This window comes from Pelophylax lessonae (genome assembly GCF_965119305.1).
Source record: "Pelophylax lessonae genome assembly, chromosome: 4".
NCBI lineage: Eukaryota > Metazoa > Chordata > Amphibia > Anura > Ranidae > Pelophylax > Pelophylax lessonae.
Window position 1 is genome coordinate 552,912,079 of NC_138771.1, and position 9,402 is coordinate 552,921,480.

The window sequence follows — 9,402 nt, forward strand, 5'->3', positions numbered from 1 at the left end:
TAGAAGGTCCAGAGTTAATTTCAAGTGTGCTATTTGCATTTGGAAATCTCTTGCTGTCAACTCTCAATATGAGATCCAAAGAGCTGTCACTATCAGTGAAGCAAGCCATCATTAGGCTGAAAAAAACAAAACAAACCCATCAGAGAGATAGCAAAAACATTAGGTGTGGCCAAATCAACTGTCCTTCCTGACCAGGGCCTATTTTGCGTTTCGGCACTGTGTGACTTTAACGGACAATTACGCGGTCGTGCGACGCTGTACCTAAATTAATTTGACGTCCTTTTTTTTCCACAAACAGAGCTTTCTTTTGGTGGTATTTGATCACCTGTGCGATTTTTTGATCATGCGCTATAAACAAAAAAAGAGCGTCAATTTTGCAAAAATAACAATATTTTTCACATTTTTTTTATACGAAATTCCCCCCCAAAAAAATGTAAAAATCAAAATTGTTTAACATTTTAGGCCAATTTATTTTATGCTACATATTTTTGGTAAAAAATAAATTGCAAAAGGCGTATTTTGATTGGTTTACGCAAAAGTTATTGCGTTTACTAACTAAGGGAAAGATTTTTGTAATTTTTGTTGTTTTTTTTTTTTTAACGAGTAATGGCGGCGATCTGCGATTTTTTTTGTGGGACTGCGACATTGTGGTGGACAGATCGGACCCTTGACTGACATTTTTGACACTTTTGGGGTTACCAGTGTCATTACTACAGTAATCAGTGCTATACATATGCACTGTTACTGTAAAATGACACTGGCAGTGAAGGGGTTAACTTTTTTTTTTGAGAGGCAGGGGTTAAGTGTGTCCCTAGGGGCGTGCTTCTAACTATGATTGGCTGTGGCTTGAGGTGTAGGAACAGTGATCAATGGTCCTACATAGTAGAACCATATGATCACTATTCTTACACAGGGGAGAATGACAGGCAGTTGTGTTTACATTAGCCGCCTGCCTTTCACCCGCTCTAATGGACGATCGCGAGTGCCCGGCGGACATCAGGTCCGCCGGGCACACGCGCGAGGGGGGGGGGGTCCGTGACCGAGCGGGAGCGCGCATTTGGCGGTGCGCGCTTGCTCCCCAGAGCCTCCCAGGCTAGTGACGTACCCATACGCCACTTTGCCTGTGAGGGGCTGACCGCCGCAGTATATGTACTTGCGGCGGTCGGCAAGTGGTTAAAAAGAAAGAACGCACCGGTTAGCTCAGCAATACCCTTCACAACAGTTGGCCAGATCAAGAACACTCTCCGGGAGGTAGGTGTATGTGTGTCAAAGTCAACAATCAAGAGAAGACTTCACCAGAGTGACTACAGAGGGTTCACCACAAGATGTAAACCATTGGTGAGCCTCAAAAACAGGAAGGTCAGATTAGAGTTTGCCAAACAACATCTAAAAAAGCCTTCACAGTTCTGGAACAACATCCTATGGACAGATGAGACCAAGATCAACTTGTACCAGAGTGATGGGAAGAGAAGAGTATGGAGAATGAACTGCTCATGATCCAAAGCATACCACCTCATCAGTGAAGCATGGTGGTGGTAGTGTCATGGCGTAGGCATGTATGGCTGCCAATGGAACTGGTTCTCTTGTATTTATTGATGATGTGACTGCTGACAAAAGCAGCAGGATGAATTCTGAAGTGTTTCGGGCAATATTATCTGCTCATATTCAGCCAAATGCTTCAGAACTCATTGGACGGCGCTTCACAGTGCAGATGGACAATGACCCGAAGCATACTGCGAAAGCAACCAAAGAGCTTTTTAAGGGAAAGAAGTGGAATGTTATGCAATGGCCAAGTCAATCACCTGACCTGAATCCGGTTGAGCATGCATTTCATTTGCTGAAGACAAAACTGAAGGGAAAATGCCCCAAGAACAAGCAGGAACTGAAGACAGTTGCAGTAGAGGCCTGGCAGAGCATCACCAGGGATGAAACCCAGCGTCTGGTGATGTCTATGTGTTCCAGACTTCAGGCTGTAATTGACTGCAAAGGATTTGCAACCAAGTATTAAAAAGTGAAAGTTTGATTTAGGATTGTTAATCTGTCCCATTACTTTTGGTCCCTTCAAAAGTGGGAGGCACATATACAAACTGTTGTAATTCCTACACCGTTCACCTGATTTGGATGTAAATACCCTCAAATTAAAGCACATCTTGTTTTTTTCATTTCAAATCAATTGTGGTGGTGCATAGAGCCAAAAAGATTAGAATTATGTTGATGTCCCAATATTTATGGACCTGACTGTAATGTACGAGGTGGTATCAAAAAGTTTACAGACTAGTTTTGTAATGGGCCATACACACTATAAGATTTTCTGAAGACTTTTTCCTTTAGACTTACCAAAACCATATAATATGAGGTCAAACCTAAACACTTTCAATATGTATGCAATCTGGCAGGCCCTTGCACTACATAGAAAAGGTAAATCTGAAGGAAATCTAACCACAAAAGTTGGATAGTGTGTATCCAGCTTAACACTCCAACAGATGGCCGCACCAACCTAAGTCAGTGTGCCAAAAGACATCGTCCTGTGTACATTGGGAGCTGTGCAACTGGGGCTATTCTGACCATGTGCTTTACCACTTTGCTATTTCATCATAGACGGCAAGTTAGAACAAAGAGCAAATGTGAACGTTTGACATGACTTGGCACGTTTACAGCGATGCTGCAATGCGTTAAAGATCCAGCTCAAAGGTCCAATTTTGATACAATTGTGGAGATCCAATGTGATTAGCATAAGGAAAAGAAGACTTCCAGGACACATTCCAGAAGTGGGTGGCAGTAATGCTGGGAGGGCTTTTTTGCTGTGCAAGGGGACTATTTTGAAGGTGATAGTGTGTGTGTATATATAGATACATTAAGTACTTTCTAGTAAACAGAGCTTGTCTCAAAACTTCTGATACCACCTTGTATTGTATTCTTTCTTTTCCAAGCATGTGTGGTCCTGATGACTTGTTTTTTTATTTTACGGACAAATACTGTTCTGATTAAACTGAAATCATTTGTTTGTAGGATGCGTAGTACACACCATGAGAAAATCGGAGGAAAAAAAACGCTTTTGGAGCGATTGTCCGATAATCTGATCATTAGTACACAGCTTTCCAGAGCCGAATATGACAGTTTCATGTGAAATTTTAGAAGGGACAAACAAAAACATTTTTCTTGTACAACAGAACAAATCATTTTTGTTTAATCAACACAGTATTCATCCGAAAAAAAATTGAGCGACCACGAACGTTCATGCTCGGAAATGAAAGAATACATTACATAATTGCAGGAGGGAGGTAGTATTCTGTCTTACCTCTGTAACCTATTTATTTTCCATATGAGACTAGCATGTGAAAAAAAAAAACAACAACAATCAATCATTCGTCCGATATTCTCGTCGTATGTCGCAGGCTTTACAGCCATTTGTTCTCCAGACCCTGTCACCATATCACCCCCTCCTCTCATCCCACCACCCCCTCCTGTCATCCTACCAACCCCCCCCCCCCTGTCATCCCACCACCCCCTCATCCCATCACCCCCTACTGTCATCCCATCAACCCCCCCTGTCATCCCATCACCCCCCCCCTGTCATCCCATCATCCCTCCTGTCATCCCATCACCCCCTCCTGTCATCCCACCACCCCCTCCTGTCATCCCATCACCCCCTCCTGTCATCCCACCACCCCCTCCTGTCATCCCATCACCCCCTCCTGTCATCCCATCACCCCCTCCTGTCATCCCATCACCCCCTCCTGTCATCCCATCACCCCCCCTGTCATCCCATCACCCCCTACTGTCATCCCATCAACCCCCCCTGTCATCCCATCACCCCCCCCTGTCATCCCATCATCCCTCCTGTCATCCCATCACCCCCTCCTGTCATCCCACCACCCCCTCCTGTCACCCCATCACCCCCTCCTGTCATCCCATCACCCCCTCCTGTCATCCCATCACCCCCTCCTGTCATCCCATCACCCCCCCTGTCATCCCATCACCCCCTACTGTCATCCCATCACCCCCTCCTGTCATCCCACCACCCCCTCCTGTCATCCCACCACCCCCTCCTGTCACCCCATCACCCCCTCCTGTCATCCCATCACCCCCTCCTGTCATCCCATCACCCCCCCTGTCATCCCATCACCCCCCCTGTCATCCCATCACCCCCTACTGTCATCCCATCAACCCCCCCTGTCATCCCATCACCCCCCCCTGTCATCCCATCATCCCTCCTGTCATCCCACCACCCCCTCCTGTCATCCCACCACCCCCTCCTGTCACCCCACCACCCCCTCCTGTCACCCCATCACCCCCTCCTGTCATCCCATCACCCCCTCCTGTCATCCCATCACCCCCCCCTGTCATCCCACCACCCCCTCCTGTCATCCCATCACCCCCTCCTGTCATCCCACCACCCCCTCCTGTCATCCCATCACCCCCTCCTGTCATCCCATCACCCCCTCCTGTCATCCCATCACCCCCTCCTGTCATCCCATCACCCCCCCTGTCATCCCATCACCCCCTACTGTCATCCCATCAACCCCCCCTGTCATCCCATCACCCCCCCCTGTCATCCCATCATCCCTCCTGTCATCCCATCACCCCCCCCCCCCCCCGTGTCATCCCATCACCCCTCCTGTCATGCCCTCACCCCCTATCATCATATCACCCCTCCTGTCATCCCCTCACCCCTCCTGCCATCCCATCACCCCTATCATCATATCACCCCTCCTGTCATCCCATCACCCCTATCATCATATCACCCCTCCTGTCATAGACAGAAATACACATTCAGGAGTAGTCAGAGATATTGTCATCAGCCGTTTTCAGCCTACTGGGGACACTCCACAGCTGTGTATTCGTGTCACTGAGCACCATAGAGGAGAACTGCCTCCTATACCCGGTCACAGCACACCACATACCGCCCGATCTCCACCACCACAAATCACATGGGATTCCTCCCGACACTCACTGTTTTCACTCTCCGCTCTCTCCTCTACAGAAAAACTTCCGGCGAGGTTGCACTTCCGCTTCCGGTTTACTCTGTTGCTAGTATGGAGAGAATTTTCCAGATTCATAGCGGCTGTTGCTATGGAGATGTGCTGATAATGAAATACAGAGAGAGAGAGAGGTGGAAACAATGGGGAGGGCGGGAGATGAATGGCCTTTGTCTTCTGTCACTGCTGAGGTGAACTCATCTTCTTTGCACTCAGCTGGATGTCAGTGTATTCCGCCATGTTATAGGGGAGATCTCTTCATTATAGCGGGATGAGGAGGCTACAGGGGAACAAACTCTGCCCTGTGACTGGGTGCCATCCAGCTTTGGGCATGGAGTACAATTTAAAGCGGAGTTCCCCCAAAAATTGAACTTCTGCTTTTAGGCCTCCTGACCCCCTGACATACCACATTTGGCATGTCATTTTTTTTTTTTTGGGGGGGGGGGTGGGTACCTAGTTTTGTCAAGTACCTGCTCTTACTTCCGCTCGGACAACCTAGGCGGCTCGAGCAATAGTTCTCTCCCCCTCCCTCCCTGCAATCTTCTGGGACACGTCTCAGAATCAAGAACATTGCTCTTCCTCCAAGGGAGCACAGCTCGACTCGCGCATGCGCAGTGCGCAACCGGCTGTGAAGTCGCAAGCTGTCTCAGCCGGGTGCCCACACTAGTGATGCCAGCGCCGTGGGGAGAAGAGGGAGAGAACCGAGGCTCCTACCCACGCATCCCTGGACCATGGGACAGGGGGTGTGTGTTTATTAAAAGTCAGCAGATACACTTTGGAAGCTGCTGACTTTTAATAAACACAAAATGGCTGGAACTCCGCTTTAGGCAGAACTAAAGATAGCACTTAGTTTTTTATTCTGGAGAGAGTAGGGGAGGGTTATAACCCCAGTGAGTTTGTTTCCTGCCCTCTGTGTCCCATTGGGGAGATTTCTCTTCACTTCCTGTCACTTATCCATAACAGGAAGTAAGAGGAAATCCCTCAAAATGAGAGAATGCTCGTTGTGTCACCAGAACTAATGTACCTAAGGATGGACAAGATACCAGTGCCCATGTGCTGCCAGTGACTGTGTGCTGGGCAGTGATCTCTGACATCAACACTACTGTCTAGGGATGCACCGAAATGAAAATTTTGGGCCGAAACCGAAAATGCAGGATGCCAGTGGCCGAAAACCGAAACCGAAAATTACTTTTTCCCCCAAATAATTTTAAAATTGATAGAACAGGGGCATACGCCAAAAAACAGGCAGCGACGCACACCTGTCGCTGCCACCCTGTCACAGTATGTGTACTGTGACGGGTTGGCAATAGGTTAATTACCAATGGTATTTGTATTATGCAGCATGAGGGGGTTAATGTATTGTCACTGATGCATTAGTGACCGACCAGTGGCAGTTAATTAACCCCTTTGTGCTGCATTAGTGCAACCAGTATCAGTGTTAATTAACACTGGTTGCACTGATACTGGTTGCACTAATGCAGCACAAAGGGGTTAATTAACTGCCACTGGTCGGTCACTAATGCAGCAGTGACAATACATTAACCCCCTCATGCTGCATAATTAATACAAATACCAATGGTAAGCTGCCTCAGCTATCTCCCCCCCCCCCCCGCATCAGCCTCAGCGTCCCTCTCCTACTCACTCAGCTCCTCCGGTCACGGTGTCCATTATTCAAAAGTCCCGCCTCTGGCTGGCCGCCCGCCTCCCGGTGATGTCACTACTACGATCTGTCCATGAATGAACTGGCACACCGGGCGGGCGAGCGGCCGCTAATATCTGTCACTATGTGAGCCCTTCACTTCTCTTCAATTCCCTGACAGTCCGGGCGGGGCGAGCGGCCGCTAATAGATAGAACTATGTGATCCTTCCCTGTGAGCTCAGCGGGACTGTGACTGTGTGTGAATGAGATCTGATCTGACCTGACACCGGGCAGGGGGGCGGGGAGAGCGGCCGCTAATAGCTGTAACTATGTGAGCCTGTATCTCCACTGACAGGGAAGTGAAGCGCTCTCATAGTTACAGCTATTAGCGGCCCCGCCCCCCCCCCCCGCCCGGTGTCAGATCAGATCTCATTCACACACAGTCCTGCTGAGCTGACAGGGAAGGATCACATAGTTCTATCTATTAGCGGCCGCTCGCCCCGCCCTCCCGCCTGGTATGTCCCTGGATTAATGCACAGATCGTATTAGGGACGTCATTGAGAGGCGGGCGGGCGGCCAAAGGCGGGACTTTTAAAACCTGCCCTGCGCTACGCTGCGCCCTCCTCCTTCCTCACGGCGGCCATATTAATTTCGGCACTGTTAACCCATTATCGGCCGAAATGAGATAGGCTAATTTTCGGCCGATAATTTCGGTGGCTGAAATTTCGGTGCATCCCTACTGCTGTCCTCTGCCTTACTACTGCCCTATGCTGTCCTCTGCCTTACTTCTGACCTATGCTGTCCTCTGCCTTACTACTGACCTATGCTGTCCTCTGCCTTACTACTGACCTATGCTGTCCTCTGCCTTACTACTGACCTATGCTTTTCTCTGCCTTACATCCGCCCTCTGCTCTCCTCTGCCTTACTACTGCCATTTGCTGTCCTCTGCCTTACATCCACCCTCTGCTCTCCTCTGCCTTACTATTGCCCTATGCCATCCTCTGCCTTACTACTGCCCTCTGCTGTACTCTGCCTTACTACTGCCCTCTGCTCTCCTCGGCCTTACTACTGCCTTATGCTGCCCTCTGCCTTACTACTGCCCTCTGCTGTACTTTGCCTTACTACTGCCCTCTGCTTCCCTCTGCCTTACTACTGCCCTATGCTGTCCTCTGCCTTACTTACTACTTACCTATATCCTCTGCCTTATTTACTACTAACCTCTGCCCTACTACTGATCTCTGCCCTCTGCTATACTTACTACAGACCTCTGCTGCCCCCTGCCTTACTTAGTAATAATCTCTGCTGCCCTCTGCTTTACTACAGACCACTGCTGTTCTGTTCATTACTTCCCAATGAACTGCATCCTCTGCCTTACCTACTAGTGACCTCTGCATTTCTTTCAACTGACCTCTGGCCACTAACTTACTACTGACCTTTGTCTTACTACTGCCATCTGCACTCTGTGTTACTAACTACTAATCTCAACACTCTGCACTACATACTAATGGCCTCTGCACTCTTTGCTAGAGGCTCCTTGACTCCTACATTCTGTTATTTACTGCTGGTGCCAGCACTCTGTGTTACTACTGATCCCTGAACGTTGTGCTATTTACTACTGATTCCTGAATGTTGTGCTATTTACTACTGATCCCTGAACTTTAAGTTTCTTACTACTGATCCCTGAACTCTGCATTACTCACTACTGATTCCTGTGCTCTGCATTAATAGTGTTCCATGAACTTCATTTTAATACTGATCCCTAAACTCTGCTTTACATATACTGATCCCTGAACTCTGCATTGCTTACTACTGATCTGTACACTCTGTGTTGCTTACTACTGGTCTGTGAACTCTCTGTTATATAGTACTGACCTCTGCATTACTTACTCTTGCCCCTGCATATGATACAGTATCTCACAAAAGTGAGTACACCCCTCACATTTTTTGTAAAAATTTTATAATATATTTTCATTGTGACAACACTGAAGAAATGACACTTTGCTACAATGTAATGTAGTGAGTGTACAGATTGTTTAACAGTGTAAATTTGCTGTCCCCTCAAAATAACTCAACACACAGCCATTAATGTCTAAACTGCCCTCAACAAAAGTGAGTACACCCCTAGGTAAAAATGTCCAAATTGGGCCCAATTAGCTATTTTCCCTCCTCATGTCATGTGACTCATTAGTGTTACAAGGTCTCAACTGTGAATGGGGAGCAGGTGTGTTAAATTTGGTGTTATCACTCTCACTCTCTCATAATGGTCACTGGAAGTTCAACATGGCACCTCATGGCAAAGAACTCTCTGAGGACCTGAAAAAAAAAATTGTTGCGCTACATAAAGATGGCCTGGGCTGTAAGAAGATTGCCAAAACCCTGAAACTGAGCTGCAGCATGGTGGCCAAGACCATACAGCAGTTTAACAGGACAGGTTCCACTCAGAACAGCCATGGTCGACCAAAGGAGTTGAGTTCACGTGCTCAGCGTCATATCCAGAGGTTGTCTTTGGGGTATAGATGGTTGAGTGCTGCTAGCATTGCTGCAGAGGTTGCAGGGGAAGGAGGTCAGCCTGTCAGTGCTCAGACCATACGCCGCACACTGCATCAAATTGGTCTGCATGTCTGTCATCCCAGAAGGAAGCCTCTTCTAAAGATGATGCACAAGAAAGGCTGCAAACAGTTTGCTGAAGACAAGCAGACTAAGGACATGGGTTACTGGAACCATTTCCTGTGGTCTGATGGGACCAAGATAAACGTATTTGGTTTAGATGGTGTCAAGCGTTTG

At 48.0% G+C, this 9,402-nt stretch overlaps 1 protein-coding gene across 1 annotated transcript in view; it reads right to left on the minus strand.

Moving 5' to 3' along the window:
• Window positions 1-5,035, minus strand: part of NUDCD3 (NudC domain containing 3) — a 44,724-nt gene extending 39,689 nt beyond the window's left edge. Inside the window, exon 1 of the mRNA XM_082254899.1 lies at window positions 4,955-5,035. The gene's annotated coding sequence lies outside the window, so the exon portion shown is untranslated. The remainder of the gene's footprint in view (window positions 1-4,954) is intronic.
• Window positions 5,036-9,402: the final 4,367 nt, after the last annotated feature.